The 27,632-nt window shown below is 41.7% G+C and overlaps 1 protein-coding gene across 9 annotated transcripts in view; it reads right to left on the reverse strand.

Moving 5' to 3' along the window:
• Nucleotides 1-27,632, reverse strand: part of ccser1 (coiled-coil serine-rich protein 1) — a 1,301,473-nt gene that overhangs the window by 115,323 nt on the left and 1,158,518 nt on the right. The gene's annotated exons all lie outside the window — the stretch shown is intronic.

Consider the following 27,632-nt stretch of genomic DNA (forward strand, 5'->3'; position numbering starts at 1 on the left):
AGTTATGGTACAGATTTCTGAACTCAGGAACATTCTACTTTCTCTCGGGTGGCAGCTGACACAGAGTGCATAAAGCCAGCTGAATTCAGCAGACAGGTAACCCATAGGATAAGGTAGAAACTTGCCCTTTTTTCTAATCAATCAGCTCAGAGATGTTATTACACATGTCTGGAGCAGGGGGTCTTGAAGCCAGGCCTCCTGGCTCAGAGGTAGGGACACAACCACTGCACCACAAGACACTCAGTACCTTGGTTTAACGCCTCTCAGGATCTCTTAGCTGATTTCTAAATGGAGTTGAATTAGGTCAAGATTTAAGATTAAAGTTGCTTCTGATTACATCAGAATCTTGAGAGACAGATTCAAATCAACCTAGATATTATGCAGGCTCTGTAGCTGCTAACTTACAGTTAGAATGCAGTTAGTTAATTTTTACTCAGCAAGAACAATGCAAAAGTATTTTTGTGAAGGGAGAAAGAGCTGCATAGGATTCAGTGTTTCCTATGGCAAATTAATTCTGAAGAAAGAATATGCTTTTATGCATTTTCACGCCTGGATATTTAAACTGCATTATTAACAAATCCTGAGACCTCTCAGCACACATTAATATAATTATCACTGCTGTACATGACACACCTTGAAATTGTAAATGTACTGGAAAACAAAACTTAACAAAATGCCCTCAGAACTAATGTAAACTGTGGATTGGTTCATTCAATTTTTTTCTTCTAACCTCCACTGACATTTATTTAGTTGTGTGTAAGCTGCAAGTAATGATTGCAATTCCTGTGATGGCTTGGGTTACCACTTATTAATGATTTCACAGTATAATGAAAGCAATTCAGAATCATTTGTTAGTCAAGTGAACCATGAACTTTCTGAGGAATTCCTCCATAGACTTTCTTTTTATGAATCTTTTTACTGCATGACGATACTGTTTTATGTCAAATGATGAGGCTATCTTCAGAAAGTTTTTTTTGTGCCTCATAAATGATAACATGAATTTGTATAGAGCCATCAATGTAGCAAAACATCCCAAGGCACATCACTACAATATTACTGAACAACAAACAGTTACTGAAAACTGCATCAGAAAATATTCTGACAGAGTTGTAAGGGGACAACATACTCAAGGACCTTGAAAAAGAAAGGGAGCTTGGACTGGAGCAATGGTTTGCTCAAAGTGAGGCCTATAGGCTTTGAGGAGAGCGATGATGGCAATGGATTTGAAGGAGGTGGGAATAGCATCTACTGGATAAAATGTCTACTCATCCAGTTAAATATTTTCTATTCTGGCTAAATGCACACTTTTGATATTATAGGTGCTGTGTAAATGCAATAAGTAGTTGTGTGAAATGAGGTAAAACACCTTGGGCACCAAGATTGTATCCAGCGTCTCATCAATCAGTAAAACTTCTGTTGTGGAAATGAAGAATAATCTGCACATTTGCCCAGCCAGATGAATAATGTGCTTTTCATTAAAAAGCCCAATATCTCTCTCTCTCTCTCTATTTTCACCCTTAGCTTTCTGCAGCTCCACTCATAGTTATTATGTAAAACACCTGTCACAAGCCTCCCACATAGATGACAAATGCTTTTCAATTTCAATGGTGACCACAGTAACATTTCCTCTGCTGTCTCATCCTACAGCTAAAAGAAAGACATTTTATCTGCCTTTCAGGTATATAGGATGGCAATTCTGAGTAGAACGCTGTTGATCAGGTTAACTCTGTTTTTCTGTCTCCACAGATGCTGCCAGACCAACCAAGTATTTTCAGCATTTTCTGTATCCTTTGATGCACAAGTGTCTATGTCTGTCTGCATAACAATTGTGCATTCGTTCTTTGAGGAAGCTTCCCACTTTGTATGTGAACTGTCCACTAATCCAAACTCAAAGTGAAAAACTAAATGCTCTTATGTTTTTGTCCGTCCCCTCCAAAAAATCCTAAATTAGCATATGATCAAGTCTTGAACCATGACAATGTCACACAGTATAACAATGGATTGAGACGCAAAACACACAGACATCTACTTCCAGTTTATTAACCATTAACTATTCCATAAAATCATTTATAACCATGTTACATATGGCAGATGCCAATCAGCAACACTTTTAACCTTTTCCTATCTTAACAAGCCTACTTTCAATCCCTGGGTCTCTCAGCATTTCATACAACTGGCTTGGCATCATTTTCAATGCTCACTGTATAATCAAATTAACAATGGAACAGCATCAAGGGGAATGATTTAATTGCAGAAGTGATGAGCGTGTTCCTGACTGTAGAATTAACTTTCTCATTTGACAATTTGCAGGTCTCCAACAGAGTAAGGACTTAAATTAAGTGATCAACAATTGCAACATGTATTGAGATAGCACCTTTAACTTTATTAAACATCAGAGAAGTGTTATCAATCAAATTTTGACACTAAGCCACAAATGGGTATATTAGAACAAAGCTTCGTCAATTTACAAGGCAGCATGAGAATTTTCAAGCAGGAACAAGCAGTAGCAATCCCAAGACCTTTTAAGAAGCTATGGGCTTCAGGAGTTAAATTCACAGCTGCCAATAATGCCAACACATTTTTAAAAACACCCTCAGGGTCATCCAATGTACCTTTTTGCTTTCTAATTTATATAACAAGACACTGCATCACAAGATTGGATGTGTTGGCCAAGTAATGAAGGGGAAAGTCAACTGATGAAACCTCCAAGAATATGTTCATTGCAGTGGAAACCTGACACTGACGTTATAGTAAATAATGACTAGATAAACTTGTTATCACAGTTTCCCTTTTTTATGTTGGGTAAACTTTAATTTAATTTGTGAGTGTTGCTAGCTGAGCCAGAATTTATTTCATATTCTTTACTGCCCTGAAATGAGTGACATTACAAACTTCTGAATTAATGGGCATTAAGCCTCCAGAATAAAATTTCTACTTTTAGACTTACAGCTTTGCAAAAGTGTTGAGGAACTGGAGAGGACAGAAGGACTTTTAGAATACTGTGTGCAATTCTGGTCTCCCTGCTATAGGAATGATGTTGTGAAACTTGAAAGATTCAGAAAAAAATTATAAGGATGCTGCTAGGGTTGCAGAGTTTGAGCTATAGGGAGAGGCTGAATAGGCTGAGCCTACTTTCCCTGGAGTTTTAGTAGATGAGGGGTGACCTTATCGAGGTTTATAAAATCATGAGGTGCATTTGAGGTAGCAAATGGAGTTCAATGCAGATAAATGTGAGGTGATTCACTTTGGGAAGAATAACAGGAAGGGAGAATACTGGGTCAATGGAAAGATTCTTGGTAGTGTGAATATGCAGAGGCATCTTGGAGTCCATGTACATAGATCCCTGAAAGTTGCCACCCAGGTTGATAGTGCTGTTAAGAAGGCATACGGTGTGTGAGGTTTTATTGATAGAGGGATTGAGTTCCGGAGCCATAATGTTATGCTGCAACGATAGTGAGGCAGCACTTGGAATATTGTCTACAGTTCTGATCGCCCCATTACAGAAGGGATGTGGAAGTATTGGAAAAGGTGCAGAGGAGATTTACTAGGATGTTGCCTTGTCTGGAGGGAAGGTCTTATGAGGAAAGGCTGAGAGACTTGAGTCTATTCTCATTGGAAAGAAGAAGGCTAAGAAGGGATTTGATAGAGCCATGCATGATGATCAGAGGATTAGATAGGGTAGACAATGAAAGTCTTTTTCCTCGGAAGATGACGTCAGCTTGTACAAGAGGACATAGCTACAAATTGAGGGGTGATAGATTTAAGACAGATGTCAGAGGTGGATTCTTTACTCAGAGAGTGGTTCAGCCACATTAGTGAGATTTAAACAATCCTTGGATAAGCACATGGATGATGATGGGATAGTGTAGGGGGATGGGCTTAGATTAGTTCACAGGTTGGCACAACATTGAGGGCTGAGGGGCCTGTACTGCGTTGTATTGTTCTATGTTCTATGGATAGGGTAAATAGAAAAGGTCTATTCCCCAGGGTAGAGGAGTCAAAAACTAGAGGGAGTAGGTTTAAGGAGAGAGGGGAAAGATTTAAAAGGGACCTAAGGGGCAACTTTTTCACGCAGAGGTGGTGCATGTATGGAATGAACTGCTACAGAAAGTGGTGGAGGCTGGTACAGTTACAACATGGGTAAAAGCATCTGGATGGATATACAAATAGGAAGAGTTTAGAGCGTGGGAGCTGTGGTTTACGAAGGAAGTGGAATCTGTGGTCAAGAGGAAGGAGAAGGCTTATGTTAGGATGAGGTGCAAAGGCTCAGTTAGGGCGTTTGAGGATTACAAGGCAGCCAGGAAAGATGTAAAGAGAGAGCTCAGAAGAGCCAGGAGGAGACATGAGAAGTTTTTGTTGGATAGGATCAGGGTAAACCCTAAGGCTTTCTATAGGTATTTAAGGAATAAACGAATGACGAGAGTAAGATTAAGGCCAATCAAGGATAGTAGTGGGAAGTTGTGTGTGGAGTCAGAAGAGATAGGGGAAGCACTCAATGAATATTTTTCGACAGTATTCACTCTAAAAAACGACAATGTTGTCGAGGAGAATACTGAGATACAGGCTACTAGACTAGGTGGGATTGAGGTTCACAAGGAAGCGGTATTAGAAATCCTCCAGGGTGTGAAAATAGATAAGTCCCCTGGGCCAGATGGGATTTATCCTAGGATCCTTTGGGAAGCCATGGAGGAGATTGCCGAGACTTTGACATTGATCTTTAAATCATCATTGTCTACAGGAATAGTGCAGACTTATACACTTAATGGTAAGGTCCTAGGGAGTGTTGCTGAACAAAGAGACCTTGGAGTGCAGGTTCATAGCTCCTTGAAAATAAAGTCGCAGGTAGATAGGATAGTGAAGAAGGCGTTTGGTATGCTTTCCTTTATTGGTCAGAGTATTAAATACAGGGGTTGGGAGGTCATGTTGTGGCTGTACAGGACATTGGTTAGGCCACTGTTGGAATATTGCGTGTAATTCTGGTCTCCTTCCTATCGGAAAGATGTTGTGAAACTTGAAAGGCTTCAGAAAAGATTTACAAGGATGTTGCCAGGGTTGGAGGATCTGAGCTAGAGGGAGAGGGTGAACAGGCTGGGGCTGTTTTCCCTGGAGTGTCGGAGACTGAGGGGTGACCTTATAGATGTTTACAAAATTATGAGGGGCATGGATAGGATAAGTAGACAAAGTTTCCCTGGGGTCGGGGAGTCCAGAACTAGAGGGCATAGGTTTAGGGTGAGAGGGGAAAGATATAAAAGAGACCTAAGGGGCAACTTTTTCACGCAGAGGGTGGTACGTGTATGGAATGAGCTGCCAGAGGATGTGGTGGAGGCTGGTACAATTGCAACATTTAAGAGGCGTTTGGATGGGTATATGAATAGGAAGGGTTTGGAGGGATATGGGCCGGGTGCTGGTAGGTGGGACTAGATTGGGTTGGGATATCCGGTCGGCATGGACGGGTTGGACCGAAGGGTCTGTTTCCATGCTGTACATCTCTATGACTCTATGACTGGAGGATAGCAAATGTGGTTCCCCTGTTCAAGAAGGGGAGTAGACACAACCCTGGTAATTATAGACTAGTGAGTCTTACTTCAGTTATTGGTAAAGTGTTGGAAAAGGTTATAAGAGATAGGATTTATAATCATCTAGAAAAGAATAATTTGATCAGGGACAGTCAGCACGGTTTTGTGAAGGGTAGGTCGTGCCTCACAAACCTTATTGAGTTCTTTGAGAAGGTTTCCAAACAGGTAGATGAGAGTAAACCTGTTGATGTGGTTTATATGGATTTCAGCAAAGCGTTCGATAAGGTTCCCCACAGTAGGCTATTGTACAAAATGCGGAGGAATGGGATTGTGGGAGATAAAGCAGTTTGAATCAGTAATTGGCTTGCTGAAAGAAGACAGAGGGTGGTGGTTGATGGGAAATGTTCATCCTGGAGTCCAGTTACTAGTGGTGTACCGCAAGGGTCAGTGTTGGGTCCTCTGCTGTTCATCATTTTTATTAATGACCTGGATGAGGGTGTAGAAGGGTGGGTTAGTAAATTCGCAGACTACTCTAAGGTCGGTGGAGTTGTGGATAGTGACGAAGGATGTTGTAGGTTACAGAGAGACATAGATAAGCTGCAGAACAGGGCTGAGAGGTGGCAAATGGGGTTTAATGCGGACAAGTGTGAGGTGATTCACTTTGGTTGGAGTAACCGGAATGCAAAGTACTGGGCTAATGGTAAGATTATTGGTAGTGTAGATGAGCAGAGAGATCTCGGTGTCCATGTGCACAGATCCTTGAAAGTTGCCGCCCAGGTTGACAGGGTTGTTAAGAAGGCATACAGTGTTTTAGCTTTTATTAATAGAGGTATCGAGTTCCGGAACCGCTATGTACAGTTGTAGCGGTTATGCTACAACTGTATATAGCTCTGGTGCGGCCGCACATGGAGTATTGTGTACAGTTCTGGTCACCACATTATAAGGAGGATGTGGAAGCTTTGGAAAGGGTGCAGAGGAGATTTACTAGGATGTTGCCTGGTATGGAGGGGAGGTCTTATGAGGAAAGGCTGAGGGACTTGAGGCTGTTTTCGTTGGAGAGAAGAAGGTTGAGAGGTGACTTAATAGAGACATATAAGATAATCAGAGGGTTAGATAGGGTGGACAGGGAGAGCCTTTTTCCAAATATGGTGATGGCGAGCACGAGGGGGCATAGCTTTAAATTGAGGGGTGATAAATATAGGACAGATGTCAGAGGTAGTGTCTTTACTCAGAGAGTAGTAAGGGTATGGAATGCTTTGCCTGCAATGGTAGTAGATTCGCCAACTTTAAATGCATTTAAGTCATCATTGGACAAACATATGGACGTACATGGAATAGTGTAGGTTAGATGGGCTTCAGATTGGTATGACTGGTCGGTGCAACATCGAGGGCCGAAGGGCCTGTACTGCGCTGTAATGTTCTATGTTTTATGGATATGGCCAAATGCTGGCAAATAGGACTAGATTTATTTCAGATATCTGGTTGGCATGCATGAGTTGGACTGAAGGGTCTGTTTCCATGCTGTACATCTCTGTGAATCTATGAAACACATAACTATGCACCTGAGGGTCACATACAACAACCTCAGAACACTGCGTGCCATAATTAGAGAGGGTCCCATAATTAGACCCAGCAGCACAGTGCCACAGTAATCAGATTTCCGTAAAGACTGACTCAGCAACTCTCATCAATGTGATGACAGGAAGAGCAACATATTCTGAGGAAAGATTGATATCTTCTTTCAAACGTTGAGTGACTGATTATGGAAGGGGCAATTTGGTGAACTTTCCCCATTCCCATCCTGAGGTGCAGGATCTTTCTGTCTGGCAGAGTTTTCATGCTCACTCCCTTCTGCTAATCCTCTTTGACTATTTCCTTTAGTCCCATCTTTCATTTCTATACTTGTTGCATTATAACATAATATACACAATTGTCAATCTGTCTTTCAATCATTCTGGCTCTGAATTATCAATCACTCCCCACTACTTACTTCTCTTTTCCCTGGTGTTGCACTTGACTAAGGGTTATTCATATTTAGAAACACAGGAAAAGGAGGCCAGTCAGCCCCTCCAGCCTGTTTTGCCATTCAATTAGTTACTAATTGATCTAGATTTTCCCCTTTTTCTGCCACATTAGTTCCAGGTACCCAAATACCCTACTCTAACCGGCATCCAGCCTCAGTGGATTTCTGGAGACAGTGTTCCAGATTGTCCCTGCTCATTATGTAAAGAAATGCCTTTTGATCTCGTCCTTGAGCAGCCTAGCTCTAATTTTAAGGTTATGCCCCTTGCTCTGGATTCTCCCATCAAAGGTAAGAGTAGTGGCAAAAAAAAACTATTAATATTGTCTGGATTGGATGAAAAGCCATCGACTCAAAACGTTAAGTATTCATCTCTCCTCTTGCTGAGAAGCTGCCTGAGTATTTCCATTATTTTTGGTTTTTAATTTCAGATTTTCAGCTCCCACTTTTTGTTTACTGCTTGGCAAATGGTTACATTTTCAATTGCTTTAAAATGACCTGCAACAGGTTTGCGACAGTAAGTCGTCAGCATGACACAATGAAGAGGAATGTGTGAATTTTGCTGGGTCCCCCGTCATCAAGAAGCCAATCATTTGATTTTTATAGTCTGCTGAGAAATGAGAAATTGAGGGCAATAAATCTGCTGGTTCATTATTACAATGGCCCAGCCTGCACAAAGTCCTGACTTCATTTGCATTGCTCCAAATGGTCATGTCCCTCAGGACTGAACAAAGAGACTGAAGCACATTTTGACAAAAATCCAAGTGATGAATAAGCAAGTGTTGTGGACGTGGCAAATAATCATTACAGTTAAACTGTTTGCTGATAGCTGACTATCAGGAGTGGCTGACTAAGCTATGTGCTAATTAAGCTACCTTTTGAGCAGAAGATCATTTGCGTTGATGTGGCTTTCAATAAAATGACACTACACTGAGCTGCTTTCTGTTTTACAGGCCAAATGCTTTTAATCTGGAAACGGATGTAAATAATTAGCTGCCAATTAAATTATTGGTCGATGCAAACAGTTTAGAGTTATGAAAGGCCATCGGCGATGAAAAGTGACTGCACACTGTGAAACAAAATTGCTTTTTATTACAATACACCAACAGGTAATGCTTCAATTCAATTCATGTCTATCAAATATGTATGAGGTCCAAGTGATTCAAATAAAATGATACAGGCAACAAACTGTAACCTGCAATAGCTTTGCTCCATCTAAATCACAAGCCTTTATTTTAAATGCTGCCGGTCCTGCACAGAAACAATTAAATTGGAATAAACTCAAGATGCTGACATGGCCATTCATTGGTATATCTTGATCCAATTGACAGGCAGAGGTCTTTTGATCCATCAAGTCTCTGCCATCTCTTTGAAAGAGTCCTCAAGGTAGTCCCACTCCCTTGCTCCTTCTTCATAATTCTTTTCAATGTCATTTCAGAATCTTTCAGTCAACATACTCAAGGGGACACAACTTGCTGGAATAAAGAAATGTCTCCTTCCCCCACAATGGATTTTTTTGTCAATTATTTAAAATCTATGTTTTCTGGTTACTAATCCTCCTGTTACTGAAAACAGTAAGTACCTCCATGTCTTCTCTATAAAGACCCATCATAATTCTGAATATTAATATTAAGCCTCCCCTATTCAGGTGACTTAATCCCACTTCTTTCGACTCTCCCTGTGGCTAAAATCGCTCCTGTCTGGTACCATTTTAGTAAAAAAACCTTTTTCACTTCTCCATGGGAGATAAGGTTTCCTCAATTGTTCCTGTTTCAGCTTGCCTTTCCTTATTTCTGAATGATTATAATTGAAATCACCAATAAAGTCTACACCACAATCTCTCCCCAAGCCATTCCCCATAATAATTTAAAGTTACATCCCATTCCCAAACCTAAATTGCAAATTATCACCTTAATCATTAAATTCTTCCCCTAAATTTCCCATCACTATCTATCCAAACCTTTCTGACCTGATATTCTCTCCCAAGCATTCAGCTCTTCTGAGACTTAAACTGATTCATTCCACTCTCTGTATGCACAAACACTACTTTCAAATGTTGTGCTTTTTGAATCTTTCCCTGCAGATTATCTTGAATTTGCTGTGTCAGAACAAAGGCAGCAGACACATGAGCGCACCACCACTTTTAAATTCCCCTCTAAGTCACACACCATTTTGAATTGCAACGATATCATTGTTCCTTCACTGTCGCTGGATCAAAATCCTGGAATTCCCTTCCCAACAGTTCTGTGGATATATAATACCCAGCGGTTCAGGAAGGTGGCTCACCACCAATTTATCTCCAGGACAACTAGGGATGGACAATAAATGCTGGCCTTGCTGATGATATCCGCATCCTAAAAATGAATAAACTAAAAGAGGGTTTGATTTTCAAATTGGGATGAGGTCAAGTATGGATGTACCTTGAAAACAGCAGTCTCTGATGGTAAGTCAGCCTGAATGCTTTTAAAAGCAAAGGCAGCAGGAGCTCACAACCCATTTCTCTTCAATTAATGACCTGCTAACTCAATTAAGTTGAGTAATGTGATTGTGAGGGTCAGAAGGAAACTTTCAAATAGACATTGGGAAAAGTAAAGGGTCTGGAGCACAAAAACCCTCAAGTGTCTGAAGCAATACAAGGATCCACTATGTGATATGGCTAATTAAATGGGGTGATAGAACAGAACAGGTAATTAATGACCGATTGACTGGTTTGTCACTTCAATGCACTATGATGTTGCTGGCCCTCTGTTCTCCAGCCTATTCCATTGACAACACAAAGGCCCATCATTGAAATTGTCCACCTTTGACCATTGGAGTGGCATTATGACTCAGTGGCAAGTACTGCTGCCTCATAGCACCAGTGACCCAGTTCAATTCTAGCCTCAACTGACTGTCTGTGTGGACTTTGCACAAGCCATGTGGGTTTCTTCTGGGTGGTCCAGTTTCCTCCCAAAGTCCAAAGATGTCCAGATTTGGTGGATTGGCCCAGGGGAAATCTAATGTGATAGGGTAAGGGGGTGGGTCTAGGTGTGATGCTCTTCAGAGGTTTGGTGTGGACTTGATGGGCCAAAATGCCTACTTCCACACTGTAGGGATTCCATGATTCTCAACTGACCAGACCCAATTCCCACTCCCATAAGGTATCTATGTCTTTAATCAGGTGCTGAACTTCCTCAGACCCAAAACTGATTTTATATTTCAAAACAGCATTCCCCAGGAACATGGCACAAGGTTGTGATCTAGAAATGACCTGGATGATAGATCCCTCAATCCAGAGCAAACCCTTAATCTTTGACTTTGTACATTCTAACAATTACAGTTTTGCTCTGTGGAATTCTCTGTTATATGTTATCTGTGTCCGGCTCTCCAGAACATTTCTACTTCTTTAAAATCTTAGACAATGCATTTTTTGGCTGAGTTTTCGGTCACCATGGTCCTCACTGCGTTCTGACTCAGAATCCATTTTCCTTACAACTATCAGGTAGAGGGTCTTGAAATATTTTTAAAATGTTAATGATATTCATGTTAGTGGCAATTTGTTAATTGTTTTTGGAGTTCCTGTAATGCAGTGGGTAGTATCCCTGACTCTGAGCCAGATGTCCTACTCCAGGACTTGCTGACCAAGCAAGGTATATATGTAATATAGTCAAACGGATTGGGTATCAACCTGTAAGTCTTTCTAATACACATCACTGGCAGGTGGTGAGAGCAGGAGAGATTGCTACTCAACCCTGTGAGGGAAATAAAATTTGATCTCCACTGTCGTTATTCACAGCTCCAGACAACAACATGCATCTAAAAGTGAATTTGCCACAGCAATTCAGACTCCAAAGGAGGGAGGTTAGTAGTGGTGACTCAGTTTGTTGGATAGCTGGTGTAGATTAAATAGTTACGAACAATACAAGGTCCTAACCCCATTCTGTCTTGACTAGGGATTCGGGGCTTGCTTCCTTGTTCTTGCAGTAGGTGCATTGGACTTGCCTTCTTGGGGAGAACTGGAGGAGGAGGAGACTGGCTTTCAGTTGGGCATTTTATGGTTAGAAGATGTGACAGAGTCTGATTTCTCTATAGTTTATCCATCCACATCCATCCCTTGTTTCAACTTTCATCCATCTGATGAAGAGTCGAGAGTGTGGTGCTGGAAAAGCACAGCAGGTCAGGCAGCATCTGAGGAGCAGGAGAATTGATGTTTTGGGTATAAGCCCTTAATCAGGAATGAGGCTTGTGGGCCAGGGAGCTGAGAGATAAATGGGAGGGGGAGTGGGGCTAGAGGGAAGGTAGCTGAGAATGCAATAGATAGATGAAAGTGAGGGAGAAGGTGATAGGTCGGAGAGGAGGGTGGAGTGGATAGATGGGAAAGGTGATGGACAGGTCAGGAAGTCGGTGCCAAGTTGAGGCTTGGGACTGGGATAATGTGGGGGGAGGAGAAATGAAGAAACTGTTGAAATCCACATTGACCCCATGTGGTTGCAGGGTCCCAAGGCGGAATATGAGTCGTTCTTCCTCCAGGCATTGGGTGATAAAGATGGAGGAGGCCCAGGATCTGCATGTCCTTGGCGGAGTGGGAGGGGGAGTTGAACTATTCAGCCACGGGACGGTGGGGTTGGTTGATGTACTCCATCTTATGAAATGATGAGCCACCCAGTCAATTAGTTATACAGCAACAACTTCTTCGGGAACTACTTTCAACTGGTAGTCACAATTCACGTTACATCTATAATACATTCTTCTTGAATATCATTTATCCTTCTCTGAAACTGGAAAGAATAATAGTGCATTGTCAGTTAGAGAATTGTTCACATCCAATACTGGATCTTGAATACGTGAGAGTGTTGATCATGCAGAATATGATTCTGTCTCTGCACTGGCCCAAAGGGACTATACACTGACAAATAAATAGCAGCTATTTGGATTTAAATGTAACCAAATGAAACTTTCTCACTAGGTTCTACTAGGCTCTAGGAAATTAGAGCATGGGTAAGCATTCATTCCAATTTTTTTTTCATTCATGGGATGAGGGTGTCACTGGCTGGGCCAATATTTATTGCCCATCCCAGAGGACAGTTAAGAGTCAACCACATTGCTGTGGTCCGGAGTCACATATGGGCTAGATGAGGTAAGGAGAGCAATTTCCTTCCCTAAACGACGTCAGTGAGCCAGATGGACTTTTCCCACAATTGACAAAGGATTCATGGTCATAGAGATCTACAGCATGGAAACCAGCCCTTTGGCCCAATGCCCATGCTGCTCTGTTTTTACAATTAAACTACTTCCATTTGCCTGCATTTGGTCCATATCCCTCCACATCTATCCCATCCATGTACCTGTCCAAATGTTTCATAAATGTTAAAATTGTATTTGCTTCCACCCCAATCTCTGGTAGCCCATTCCAGACATTCATCACCTGTGTGAAAGAAATCCACAGTTCTTTGTTTTATTTTATGATTCAGCAGGAGTCTGCTTGAACTTTCTTCTCTCATATCCTGATACCACGTGATATGATATATCTGGCATCACTAATCATGCACTCTAGCTATTAGCGTAATAACCATGAACTCTTTACGCTTCGTGTTTCTCCAAACAACAAACAAAGGAACAAAAGTACGGGTATTCAACCTGTGGCATCTATTCTGCCATTCATGATAAATGGTTGACCTGATATTCCTCAACTTCACTTCCTTGTGGCTAGAAAGTCTACACCATTGGAAAACAAAGCAAGAAAATGCTCGCTCTTGCAATGGGTGAAAGGGAAATTTATTGAGTTGCTCTTTTTCAATTCAGAGAGGTTCAGTCAAAAACTAAACTACTAAAACCTCAAAGGAGTCTGGCCCATTCACCAGAGATTAGGCTCATGGCACCTTGTGAGAAATAAAAGAGTAAACTGGGTGTTATTACAAAGTGAACATCACAAATATTTATCAAGTATTTCCAATTACTTTGGCAAAGAGAAACTCTGTTAACCTCGTCAGAGTTTCTACCAATCTTCATTCAAAACATTACCCTTGAAAACTTCCGCTGTTTATCTGGGACAACAATCAAAGCTAATAACTTGAACAGGCCCTTTATTTGGTGTCAAGTTAAAGCAATTTTAGGATGTGATAAATCATCACCATATCATTCAACAAGAAAATTAAATTATAAACAATTTCCTCAAGGTATAATTTGCAAAAATGCCTTTTAGTTTAAAATCAATTGTGGGCTTGAATGGAACTCTGCGTAACATCAATTACTGTCTTTTAAAACACATATCATGATGGGGCAGTACTCTCATAAATATGGAAGTATAACCCTGTCATGATCTTTAACAAAATGAACTGGAAAACTATTTTTGCATCTTTCTATCTTTAAAGAATCTGACACTTCCAAACCTGCATGAAATCTATTGCAACAATCACTGTATGTTCTCAATTCCATTACTGATCATTGCTTGTGTTAGAGATAATTTGGTGGGAGACATTTTCACCTCAAAACCTAGGACTTGAGTAGTTGACTGACACATGCTACTGTGTAACGGTGTAATCCTGAGGAGGCATTGCACTGTTCAAACTATTGAACTTATGAAGTCAGCTATTCATGCAGTTGAGATCGATTTTAATGACACTAGGTATGCCCAAATAAATGCAGTTGTCATGAAATTCCCACCAGGTCTAGCTCTTGCGAACATTTTCATTGATTTCATGAGAAATGTGTCTTTTATGAAATTGTATGTTTGCTATAAAGTATATAAGTTGCATAAAAGTATTTCCTTACACATTTTAATGGACTTGATTATGCACTCAAAACTACCTTTGAAATGGAGCAGTCAAATCAGTTCCCTTTTCCTGATGCCTTAAATTCAGATATCAGCCCAGGGGTTTTTCACAAATGTCTACTGCAAGCCTACTTTTACTGATCTATATACACATAGGGATTCCTAGAATTTCACGTAATATAAGATTGGTCTCATTCTCAACCTTATAATTAAGGCCCGAGCGACTTGTTCACCGATGAAGGGCTTTTGCCCAAAATGTTGATTCTCCAGCTCCTCAGACGCTGCCTGACCTGCTGTGCTTTTCCAGCACCAAAATCTCGACTCTAATCTCCAGCATCTGTAGTCCTCACTTTTACCTACGTTTTCACTGTGCAAGTTTTATGCTGAAATAGGGCTTGTCAAAGGCATGCTACATGATAATGACTACCTTGATCAAATCATTTTTCACTGTATGTCATGCAAACTCATGAATTGGACTATGGCTGTCACTTTGGATCTGAAAAGTGCCCAATCTACCTCAGATTATTGTGGAAGGATAAGGTATCTCAAATGTTTGAGTAACCAGTGAAACTAGCTGTTTCATGCAACTACTGTTGTTTTGATCTTAGCCCATGATAATGCTGGACAAGTTAGATTCCACAGTGAAAACTGGCTTGACAGACTGTAAATTTGATATTTACAATTTGGTTACAGTGTGTGCTCAGTTGCTGTACATATTCATACAAGTTTACATGTTTAAGCTTAGCAAAAAAACTTAAGTTTATGCATAGATTTTATCAAAAACAACAAAAAAAACTAACCCTTTTCCCAGCAATATTCTTCACAGGCACTCAACCTTCGTGAAGTGTCATGAACATTTTCACTCGGAAAATTCTTACTGAACTGATAAGGTCACAAACATTTCCTTCCCATGACTTGGAGAAAGTGAGGACTGCAGATGCTGGGGATTAGAGTCCAAGAGTGTGGTGCTGGAAAAGCACAGCTGGTCAGGCAGCATCTGAGGAGCAGGAGAATTGATGTTTCAGGCATAAGCCCTTCATTAGGAATGAGGCTTGTGGGCCAAGGGGGCTGAGAGATAAATGGGGAGGGGTGTGGGGTTGGGGGGTAAGGTATCTGGGAATGCGATAGTTAGATGAAGGTGTAGGTGAAAATGATAGGTCAGAGAGGACAGTTGAGCAGATAGGTAGGAAGGAAGATGGACAGGTAGGACCATTCAAGAGGGCAGCGCCAAGTTGGAAGGTTGGGACTGGGATAAGGTGTGGGGAGGGGAAACGGGAAAACTGGTGAAAACCACATTGATCTTGTGTGGTTGGAGGGTCCCATGGCGGAAGATGAGGCAGTCTTCCTGCAGGCATTGAGTGATTAGGGTTTGGCGATGGAGGCGGCTCAGGACCTGCATGTCCTTGGTGGAGTGGGAGGGAGAGTTAATGTGTTCAGCTACTGGGCGTTGGGGTTGGTCAGTGCGGGTGTCCCAGAGATGTTCTCTGAAACGATCCACAAATTGGTGTCCTGTCTCCCCAATGTAGAGGAGACCACTTCGGGTGCAATCAATGCGTGGAAGTTCAGGTAAATTTCTATTGGATGTGGAAGAATCCTTTGGGACCTTGGATGGAGGTGAGGTGGGGGACGTAGACCTGACAAGGGAGTCACGGAGGGAATGGTCTCTCTGAAACTCAGATAGGGGTGGGGAGAGAAAAATATCTCGAGTGGTCGGGTCTGTTTGTAAGTGGTGGAAATGGCGGAGGATGATGTGGTGTATGTGGACGTTGGTGGGATGGAAGGTGAGGACCAGAGGTTTCTGTCCTTGCTGCGATTAGAGGGGTGGGGTTCAAGGGGTTCCAGTGACTCTGCACATTCACCAAATGTGGTTCCCTCCATACCTCCCAAAGACACACAGACACAGGCTAGCTCACTGACCTTTCACACTGAACCTGAATAAAAGCTGAGGGTTTTTTTCCAGTCCAGTCTGCTTGGACTGCTCAAACAGCTTAAGACTTATTTCCAACTCTGCAATTGCCCGACTGGTGGTCTGGATCTTTTCTTCTGAACTGAATCAATTTGTGGCCCAGTTCATCTCATTATTTGGCTGAAGTCATATGCTACTTTGAACTCAATTCCAAAGAAAAGAGTTTCTGACTCTTAAGAAAAGTCACTTTCACAGAATTAGGAACTGTACTGCCATTTGCTTGAGACGTTAAGCATACGTCCTGAAGGCGCATGCTGCGGTACTTGTGGTCAGTGCTGAGATTCTAAAGTAAATAGTTTCCTGGTTTCTTGGCTAATTCTTCAACCACATCAGCAGCATTACATATCTGCTGGTCTTACTGTTGATGGTCTGTTGCCAGCATAATAGCGTTTAACCAGAATTGGTGCACTTTAGCTCTACTGTATCCTATGCACTGTTCTACTACATTTCAGCATGGTCCAGGACTTATTATTAATAAAAGCCATCCATGTGTTGAGAATCTACAAGGCTCTTCATCATTCAGTGGAGCATAATAGATGAATATTCTTTCCCAATGGTGAGTTTTAAATTGCTATCTAGTGTAATTGCATCTCTGGTATTCCAATATTGTTACGTTAAATTCTGTCTGTTTATCTCCATAGGCTATAATATTTGTTAATAAATCAAAAGGTGTTATCACCAACTGCATAAACGAGTTCCACTCCAAGGTATCATACGCTCTAAAAATCAAGCGTTTATCTGGCACCATTCATGATCACAGCAAAAGACTTTACAGCTAGTGATGCATTCAGCTATTGCAATGTAAGAATCACAAGCAGCCGTACTCCGTTCAATAAGCTTCCATTAAACAGCAATGCTATAATCTGTTTCTCAATATTGACTGAAGACTTTCCTTCTCTTAAATAACTGCCAAGAAATTCTTCACATCCACTTGGGAGAGTTGACAGGGCTTCAGTTCAACACCTCATTGGAAAGACTGCACCTCCAGGGCTCAAGTCCTGGAGAGGGCTTTGAACAAACGACCTCTTTACTAAAGAGAAATATTGCTGTCAGCCACCAATGACACTCTTTTGCCTATTCTCATTATCAATGCAGCATCCCCTCTGATCTTCACAGAACGGTCAGCCTTGATTATTTGCTCAAGAATCCTTAAAAACTTTATGATGTTAAGATGTAAATAATAGGACCAAACCAAGGTTGACACCTGGCAAAGTGCAGTTGACAGGCTTGAAAAAGTATGACTTGGTCAGTTTTTACCAGGGAGCTCTCTCGATTGAAAGAGGTAAAACCATTTTTGACATCAGTCACTTCATGGGATGTGGTTGCTCCAGTAATGACAGTTGTTTCCCTTCCCTAATCAGCTGTTGACCGAATAGCTTATTGGACCATTTCAGGAGCATTTAAGGGTTGCTGTGGACCTGGAGTCACTGGTAATTGGGACTAGGTAAAGATGGTTGATTTGTTTCCCTAAAGGCCAACAGAAAATCAGATGGACTTTTACAACACCTGACAGGCTTCAGATTTCAGATTTATTCATGGAATATAAATTCCACCGGTTAGCGTGGTGGGATTTGAACGTCAGTTGCCAGATTTTGATTCCCAGGCCAGTGATATTGCCACTATGCCATCATCTCTCTCACCCACCTCCAGCCAAGATGGTATGGTGCATAGGAAAGTGAGAACCTGCCACTCAAATGACCGCACAGTTAAAGGATTATTGATGCCCTGTACTTTGCCAATTGCAGTGAGCCTGGTAAACAAGGCTAGTCATATTATACTCTTATCATTCTTTAGTTGGAAAGAAAACAGAAGTGTTGACTATGCTGATAACTTATTCCCAACATGTTCACTGGCACAACTGTACCAGCCTGGAAAGAATCATAAGAAAAGAAGTTGTGAAACATTTTGGTTTTGAATGACATTGGTCATATTGTTAATGGCAATGAAGGATTCAAAAAATGTATAATGGGCAACTAGTCTAATATGGAGGAAAAGGTGAGGACTGCAGATGCTGGAGACCAGAGTTGAAAAGTGTGGTGCTGGAAAAGCGCAGCAGGCCAGGCAGCATCCGAGGAGCAGAAGAATCGACGTTTTGGGCACAAGCCCTTCTTCAGGAAGAAGGGCTTATGCCCGAAACGTTGATTTTCCTGCTCCTCGGATGCTGCCTGGTCTGCTGCGCTTTTCCAGCACCATACTTTTCAACAACTAGTCTAATATGTTTGTCTATTCCAAAGAATGGGAGGTGGGGGGATTTCATAAAATCTATAAAATTAGAACAAATAATCAGAAGCTCACACTTAAACATCTAGGTTTTTGAAATACCTTAAAACCTAGAAGATGGGAGAAGGCACTATAAAAGCTTAAGTCCTGGAGCCAAGGAAACGTAGCTACAACTAGTGAGGGTGACTGAAATTGGGGAATTCACATGTGCAAAGATGTGGAAAAATGCAGAGTTCTTGAGAGTTGTAAGAAATATTAAACAGCATACCCACATTTTCTGGTCGCATCAAGCAAAATTTCCTGTCAAAAGCAAGCACTCAGAAAAAAAAAACAGCCATTACGAGTATGAGCTCACCCAGCATGAACATTGTGGAAAGAAAAATCTCTGTAGTTAAAATATAATGAAAATTTATTCTACATTATGTGAAATGACTGCTATTGTTTTCAGTACAATCTGTACAAAAGGGCTTTTAAGTCTACATTGAAATCTATTATAAATAAATGGCATAATTCTATGAATGAAATTTTCTTTTTTTCCAGATAATGCAGTGAAATCTTATTACAGTAATACGTTTGCTGAGCAAGCTCCTCAAGACTAATGGAGTCCACAATGATTGTTTAAAAATAGTTTCATCAGTGTTTTACCATGTTTGCTTCTTCTGAGTTGTAAGTTCTAGTCCCACTCCAGGACTTGAGCAGAAAAATTAAGGCAGAACAAGGGCATTACTTGATTGAGTGCTGCCCTGTCAGAACTGTCATCTTTCAGATGTGATATTAAATTGAAAAGGTCTTGTGCTGTGTTTCCTCTAAGCCAGAAGCTCTGGGTTTGATTCCTGGATGACCACAGAATGTGTACTCATGCTACACTGCTGATTAACTGCAAGGTGCTGTATAAAAGGTTGTATGCATAAAGTAGGAGCTCATACCACAGGGGATAACATAACGTAAGTGGAAGATTTGCTGACTCGCAGAAAATAGAGTATGCAAATTTGGGTATTTCTCCGATTGACAGGATGTGATGAGCAGGGTACAACAGGGATCAGGGCTGAGTACTGAACGCCTGACAATTTGTGTTAATAAGTTAGAGGAGCAGAGCGAAGGCACGGTGACAGAATTTGCTGATGACACAAGGACAGGTAGGAAAGTGTGTTGTGAAGATGACAAAACAAGGATGTGGATTGATACTGACCAGTTGAGTGGGTGAGTAATAGAGCTACAATATGATGTGGGGAAATCTGAAGTTGTCCACTTTAGCAGGAAGAATAAGAAGAAAACACAGAATTAATTTAAAGGTGAATGACAGCAAAATTCCTCGCTATAGAGAGATCCAGTGCCAATACATGAGTCATAAAGAGTTAGCATTCAGGTACAGCCTTGATTAAGCAGACTTAATTCTTAGAAGAGGCCAGCATGATGGCTCAGTGGTTTGCAATGTTGCCTCACCGCGCCAGGGACCGGGGTTTGATTTCACCCTCGAATAACTGTGTGGAGTTACACATTCTCCCCCTATCTCTGGGGTTTCCTGTGGGATGAGTTGGGGGAAAGAGTTTGGGTAGGATAGATGTGGATACGATGGGCTGAATGTCCTGCTTCCACACTGTAGGGATTCTATGAAGAGGGGCTGAACAGAAAAGTAAGGCTATGATACTTCAATTATAAAGAGCATTGAATTGACCACATCTCAAAAAATATGTACAATTTTGGTTTTCTTATTTCAGGAAGGATGTAAACATATTGGAGGTGGTTCAGAGGAGATTAAAAAGATTGGATGAGCAATTGTCTTACGTGAATTGGTTGGACGGATGTGAGCTTGTTTTCACTGAAGTTTAGAAGAGTAAGGGGTTGACTTGATTAATGTTTAAAAGATCCGGAGAGTTTTTGACAAGATGGATGTGGAAGTGATGGTTCCACTTGTGTTTAGAGGTGAGGGGAATTTTGTCCTCTCAGAGAATTATATGACATTGAGACTCTCAACCTCAGAAGGCAGTGGAGGCATGGTCATTGAATATTTTAAAGATGGAGACTGATAGATTCATGGTTGAGAGTGTGTTGCTGAAAAAGCACAGCAGGTCAGGCAGCATCTGGGGAGCAGGAAAATTGATAAGATTCATGGTGAACGAGGGAATCAGAGAGTAAAATGAGAGTGTAGAATAGACTGATCAGCCACCATCTTATTAAAAGGCAGAACATACATGCAGGACTGAATTAGCTACTTCTGATTATAATTTATATGCTCAATAAAAACAGAAGTTTCCTGATTAGACAGAACTGTATGGTAGCTGCAGCACAAAGGTCTCCCTTGTCAAAAAAGCTTCATGCACAAAACAGGCTGTATTCTGTAGCTAGTATCCTCCTTACTTTGTTAAAAACCACACAACACCAGGTCATAGTCCAACAGATTTATTTGGAAGCACTAGCTTTTGGAGCACTGCTCCTTCATCAAGTAACTGAAGAGTCAGACAATAAGACACAGAATTTATCGCAAAAGACTACAATGTCATGCAACTGAAATGATATATTGAACAAAGTGACATTGCTGTGAAGTGTTTCATCTTCTAGAACAGGTTGCAGGTGTCAGTTCATTCATGTGTAAATCCCAGAACTTCTTTTAAGTCACATTCTTGAGATAACTTAAGGATTTAAAAAAAAGGTGACATCTCAGGTCAGACAATGAATTAAAGGTGTGAGGTTTGAGTCTGGGTGGATCCCAATCTTGATTCAGACTGGTTCTATTTCCAAGGTGGAATTATAAAATATTATATGGATTGACTGCCTGCAGATTGTGTGCTTTTTGAGCAAAATAGAATGTATCTGCAAATATAATTCTGCAAATTCCCCCCATAGACTTGCGTGTGTGTGTGTGCGCGCGCTCGTGTGCATGAGAGAGAGAGACTTGACACTGACATTTTTTTACAAAGCCACCGACTCCAACAGCTACCTGGATTACACGTCTTCCCACCCTACCTCCTGCAAAAATGCCATCCCCTATTCCCAATTCCTCCACCTCCGCCGTATCTGCTCCCAGGAGGACCATTCCACCACAGAACACACCAGATGGCTTCCTTCTTTAGAGATTGCAATTTCCCTTCCCATGTGGTTAAAGATGCCCTTCAGTGCATCTCGTCCACATCCCGCACCTCTGTCCTCAGACCCCACCCCTCCAACCATAACAAGGACAGAACGTCCCGGTGCTCACCTTCCACCCTACCAACCTTTGCATAAACCAAATCATCCGTCGACAATTCCGCCACTTTCAAACGGACCGCACCACCAGGGATATATTTCCCTCCCCACCCCTTTCCACCTTCCACAAAGACTGTTCCCTTCGTGACTACCTGGTCAGGTCCACCCCCACCTACAACCCACCCTCCCATCCTGGCACCTTCCCCTGCCACCGCAGGAATTTTAAAACCTGCGCCCACACCTTCTCCCTCACCCCCATCCAAGGCCCCAAAGGAGCCTTCCACATCCATCAAAGTTTCACTGCACATCCACCAATATCATTTATTGTATCCGTTGCTCCCGATGCGGTCTCCTCTAAATTGGGAAGACTGGACGCCTCTAGCAGAGCGCTTTAGGGAACATCTCTGGGACACCCGCACCAATCAACCATACCGCCCTGTGGCCCAACATTTCAACTCCCCCTCCCACTCAGCCAAGGACATGGAGGTCCTGGGCCTCCTTCACCGCTGCTCCCTCACCGCCCAACGCCTGGAGGAAGAACGCCTCATCTTCCACCTCGGAACACTTCAACCCCTGGGCATCAATGTGGACTTCACCAGTTTCCTCATTTCCCCTTCCCCCACCTCACCCCATCTCCAAACTTCCAGCTTAGCACTGTCCCCATGACTTGCCTTACCTGCCTATCTTCCTTTCCACCTATCCACTCCACCCTCCTCCCTGACCTATCACCTTCATCCCCTCCCCCACTCACCTATTGTACTCTATGCTATTTTCTCCCCACCCCCACCCACCTCTTGTTTATCTTTCCACCCTTCAGGCACTCTGCCTGTATTCCTGATGAACGGCTTTTGCCCGAAACGTCAATTTTACTGCTCCTTGGATGCTGCCTGAACTGATGTGCTTTTCCAGCACCACGCTAATCTAAACACTGGTTTCCAGCATATGCAGTCATCGTCTTTACCTAGAGAGAGAGAGAGAGAGAGAGAGAGAGTGAGTATGTTCATGTGAGTGTGCGTGAGAGAGAGTGTGTTTGCGTGTGCGCATGCTTAGTAAAGTGGAGTATAAGCCTTTGAGAGGGTGTGCGCATGGATGAGAGTGTGAGGGGTGTATGTGTGTGTATGTGTGTGAGAGAGAGAGTGTGAGAGTGAGTGAGTGAGTAAGTATAGGGTAGTGGGGTCACTTGTAGTGTCACATGAACCCAAGGTCCTAGTTAAGGCCATCCTCAAGGGTACCAAGTTTGGCTATCAGCCTCTGCTCAGCCACTCTGCATTGTTGCGTATCCTTAAATCCGCCTTGAAGGATGGTCACCTGAAGTTCTGAGGCTAAATGTCCCTGACCGCTGAAGTGTTCCCCAACTGGGAGGGAACACCTCTGCCTGGTGATTGTTGAGCGGTGTCCATTCATCTTTTGTCGTAGCATCTGCTTCGTCTCGCCAATGTACCATGCCTTGGGGCACTCTTGCCTGCAGTGTAAGAGATAGACAACATTGGCCGAGTCACGAGTACCTGCTGTGTACATGGTGGGTGGTGCCCCACTTGTTATGGTGGTATCCATGTTGACACTCTGACACGTCTTGCAGTGGTTGCCATGACACGGTTGTACAGTGTTGTGATCAATGTTGTCCTGAAGGCTGGGCACTTCGCTATGTACAATGGTCTGTTTAAGGTTTGGTGGTTGTTTAAAGAAGCATAAGGAAGGTCTTGGCAGAGTGCTCATCCTCATTGATAATGTGTCACAGGCTGCGAAGAACATGGTGTAGTTTCTCTGCTCCTGAGAAGTACTGGTTAATAAAGAGTATCCTATTGCTTGCATCCCATGTCTGTCTCCTGAGGACGTCATTACAGTTTCTTGCTATGGCACTTTGGAACTGGCGATCGATGATTTGAGCATCATATCCTGTGCTGAGAAGTCACCATTTTTTATAAAACCTTAAGTTCTCTTGAAAATGTGACTTAAAAGAAGTTCTGGGATTTACACATCAATGAACCGAAACCCGCAACCCATTGTAAAAGTTGAAAGACTTAACAACAATCTAGATTTGTTCAATAAAGCATTTCAATTGCATGACACTGTAGCCTTTTGGGATAAATTCTGTGTCTTATGGTCTGACTCCACAGCTACCTGATAAAGAAGCGGTGCTTTGAAAGCTAGTGCTTCTAGCTTCACCGGCTCCTCCACATCACGGCCTCCTTACTTTGAGGGATCTGCTCATGAAGAAATTGAGGCTGTACCCTCCTCTCCATCCTGAACATGATCAGGGGATTTAGACAGCATCTTTCAAACTCACGATCACTACTATGACATTCCTGATGAAGGACTTATGCCCAAAACATTGAGTCTCCTGCTCTTTGGATGCTGCCTGACCGGCTGTGCTTTTCCAGTGCCACCCTTCTTGACTCTGACTTCTCTAGCATCTGCAGGCCTCACTTCCTTCTCCTCACTACTATTTAGAAAGACAAAGCCAGCAGATAATATACCACACCTTGCAAGTTCTCCTCCAAGTTGCTCACCATCCAGAATTAGGAATTAATTGCCATTCCTTCAGTATTACCATGTCAGAATTCTGGAACGGTCCCCCTGAAAGGATGGTGAGTCTACCTACCGTACATGGACTGCAGAGGTTCAAAGGACAGCTCACTACCACCTACTTAAAGTCAACAAAGGGCAGGCAACAAATGTTAACCCAATCAACAATGCCACAGTGTCCTGTTCCTGACCAATATTTACTCATGGATCAACATTACTATAATTTGATATTATGACATTGCTGCATGTGGGAGCAATGTGCTCAAACTGGCTGCTGCGTTACTTATGTTACAACAACAACTACACTTCAAATGTATGTCATTTGCTCTAAAACGTTTCAAGATTGTACAGGAGCTATATAAATCTCTGTTCTTTCTTTAGGGACAGAAGCACTTTTTCATACAACAGGAAAATGATGCAGATATCTTTCTCTACAAAATATTCTGAAAGTACTTAACAAGCTTGAGAGCATCTGTAGAGAGGTAAAGAGTTAACATTGAAGTTCTTTTGAAACTTGCTCCCTTCGCTGCTGAAGTAGTGTTACATCGGACTTGAAACTTTAACAGCGTTTCCCTCTACACAGATGCTGACCGACCTGCTTAATTTCTCCAGCACCTTCAACTTTGATTTCAGACCTCCAGCATCTGCAGCACTTTGCTTACTTTTATTTCTCTAATTTTTCTGCTTGACCTGCTCAGTATTTCCAGTGTATTCTAATTTCACAGTGGAAAAATGGAAGTGACTAAACATGAGATTTACACCAGAAGATGTAAGCTTAGAAAGGAATTTAGGACATAATTTACTGATTGACTAATCTTCATTTTGCACTGTCCATCTGGGTTTGAGGCCAACTTTGGAAATACAACTTAACAAGATTGAAGATATAACTGGATCTTATTGTGAATTGGGCTGGGCCTGACTGTAAAGAATTTAACGAAGCAGACAAGTGGACACAAAATTCCAGACAGAAAAATCTACAGTGTCAAGAATTCATGAATGAAACAATCAAGAAGAATGAAGCTATTACAGCTGGATATACTGAGAAACTGCATCTCAAAAGGGTTTTGGCTCATTTTGATCATGTACTTCACAAATTCTCCCTCTCATCCTGTCTAAATCTGTCTTTCCAACAGGACAATTTAACTTGGCTTCCAACGGACATCTTTTTCAAGTCACTGACGTTAACATTCCTTACCCAATCGTATTTTTATGGCCTGCAACAAGCCAAAAAATTACTTTTTTCAACATAACTTTCCCAGTTGATTTGGAATACATTTTGACTGGCACTACCTATAAAACATTAACTAAATTGACTAATAGCAGGCATTGGAAAGGTTATATTTGCTTGGCAAACGTTGAAAGAAAGTGAATTATGCCTTTGTGATATTATTTTAGTCTTATCTTTTTATATACCAAAAGAAAGAAATTCTACACCTTATGCATCATGAAAGCAACTGCTGAGCTCTCTAATTCACTATAAATCTTTTAAGCAATAAATTATTCAATCTTTGCATTTAATGCCATACAATAACAAGAGTGTATAGTTGAATAAATGATGACTATTTTGTGATGACTAAAAACTTACTGACAGGTTCCTCTCTTTTCTCCTAAGAAAGCCTCATAGTCATTTACATAGGGTCAAGTCTTAAAACTGGAATAAATGCTTTACTGATAAACCCAGCCCTGAAAGAAACCACACGGAGCTTATTTATTTAAATTTTCATTCACTTGATGAGGCTGGCTAGGACAGCATTTATTACCCATCCTGAACTGCCCTTGAGAAGGAACTGCTTTCTTGAAGCACTGTGGTCCATGGAAGGTAGGTACACCTACAGTGCTGTAACATAGGGAGCTCCACTTCTTTTGTTCCAGCGACACTAAATAAACAGCAAGAAAGCTCCAAATCACAATGGTGTGTGGTTTGGAGGGCATCTGCTGGTGGTTAATGTGCACCTTGGTGGCATCAGTCAAGACAGAAAGCATATCAGACTATACCACTGTACCTGTCTCAGCCAGAACGTAAACATTTATTGACACAACTGCTGGTATTAGGTCTGTAAAGCATTGCATTACACAATTCTTCATCAAAAGTAACACGTCTTAAAAACCAAATAATAACAGACTAGATTACTTCAAGTAAGACAAAAAGAGCAGATGGGAAGTTCAATTCATTTTTAAATTACTTGTTCATGGGTTGCGGACTTGTCTGTCTAGATCAGCATTAATTGCCCATCCCTAATTGTCCAGAGAGCAGTTAAAAGTCACCCACATTGCTCTGGGTCTGGAGTCACATGTAGGCCAGACCAGGTAAGGATGGCAGATTTCCTTCTCTAAATAGTGAACCAGATTGGGTTATTGCAGCAGTGAGCAATGATGACATGATCATCTTGAGGGTAGCTTTTTCCTTAAGTCGAGCTTTCTTTATTGAATTCAAATTTCATAATCTGTCATGGTGAGTTTCATATTCATGCCTTCAAGGCACTGGCCTAGGTTTCTGGATTAGTAATGACATTAACTCTAAGCCATATTTAATGATTAGATAAAGCCATACATAATAAATGATGATTTTCTTGGTTAGAAGTTCAAAAAGCATTCCTGGACTTAAAATACCACGCATACTGCTTGCTCTTCTCAGTGTAGGAAAATCAGATCAACAAGCAGTAAACAATAAAAAAAGGCCACATTTTCAAAAATGGGTTAGAAAACAAGAAATATTGTCAATAATGACTATTTTGTCTTTGAAGCAGTTTCAGGTAATGATTTTGAAGAGGTTATTGTTCAAGTTACATTGGCTCCACCCATTCTACCGATAAAATACATAGTCCGTGCATGGAGACAATGCGTTCTACTCTAGCTTTCGGAGGGAGCAGATGTATTACCCCTAAGTAATTATATTTGACTAAATTTAGAGGTGAGGTGAGAGTGACAACCCTTGACATCAAGACTGCATTTAACTAACTGGCATCAAGCAGCCCTAGCAAAACTGGAATCAATGTGTACCGGGGCAAAGTCTCTGGTGGCTGGAGTCATACTTGACACATAGGAAGATGGTTGTGGTCGTTGGAGGTCAGTCATCTCAGCCCAGGATTTCTCTACAGGAGTTCTAGGCCCAATTACCTTCAGCTGCCTCATCAATGACTTCCCCTCCATCAAAAGGTCAGAATTAGGGATATTCGTCAATGACAATACAATGTTCAGCATCATTCACAATTCTTCAGATACTGAAGCAGTCCATCTTCAAATACAATAAGATTTGGACAATATCCAGGCTTGGCTGACATGTGGCAAGAAACATTCAAGCCACATAAATGGCAGACAATGACTCTTTCCGATAAGAAATACTCCAAACACTGTCCCTTGACATTCAATGGTACTACCACCACAGAATCTCCCACTATCAACATTCTTGGGACTACCATTGACCAGAAACTCAACTTCTATATAAACACA

This window comes from Chiloscyllium plagiosum, unplaced genomic scaffold, assembly GCF_037043375.1.
Source record: "Chiloscyllium plagiosum isolate Xiang-an unplaced genomic scaffold, Cpla_swu_hap1 HiC_scaffold_36, whole genome shotgun sequence".
NCBI classification, from domain to species: Eukaryota; Metazoa; Chordata; class Chondrichthyes; order Orectolobiformes; family Hemiscylliidae; genus Chiloscyllium; species Chiloscyllium plagiosum.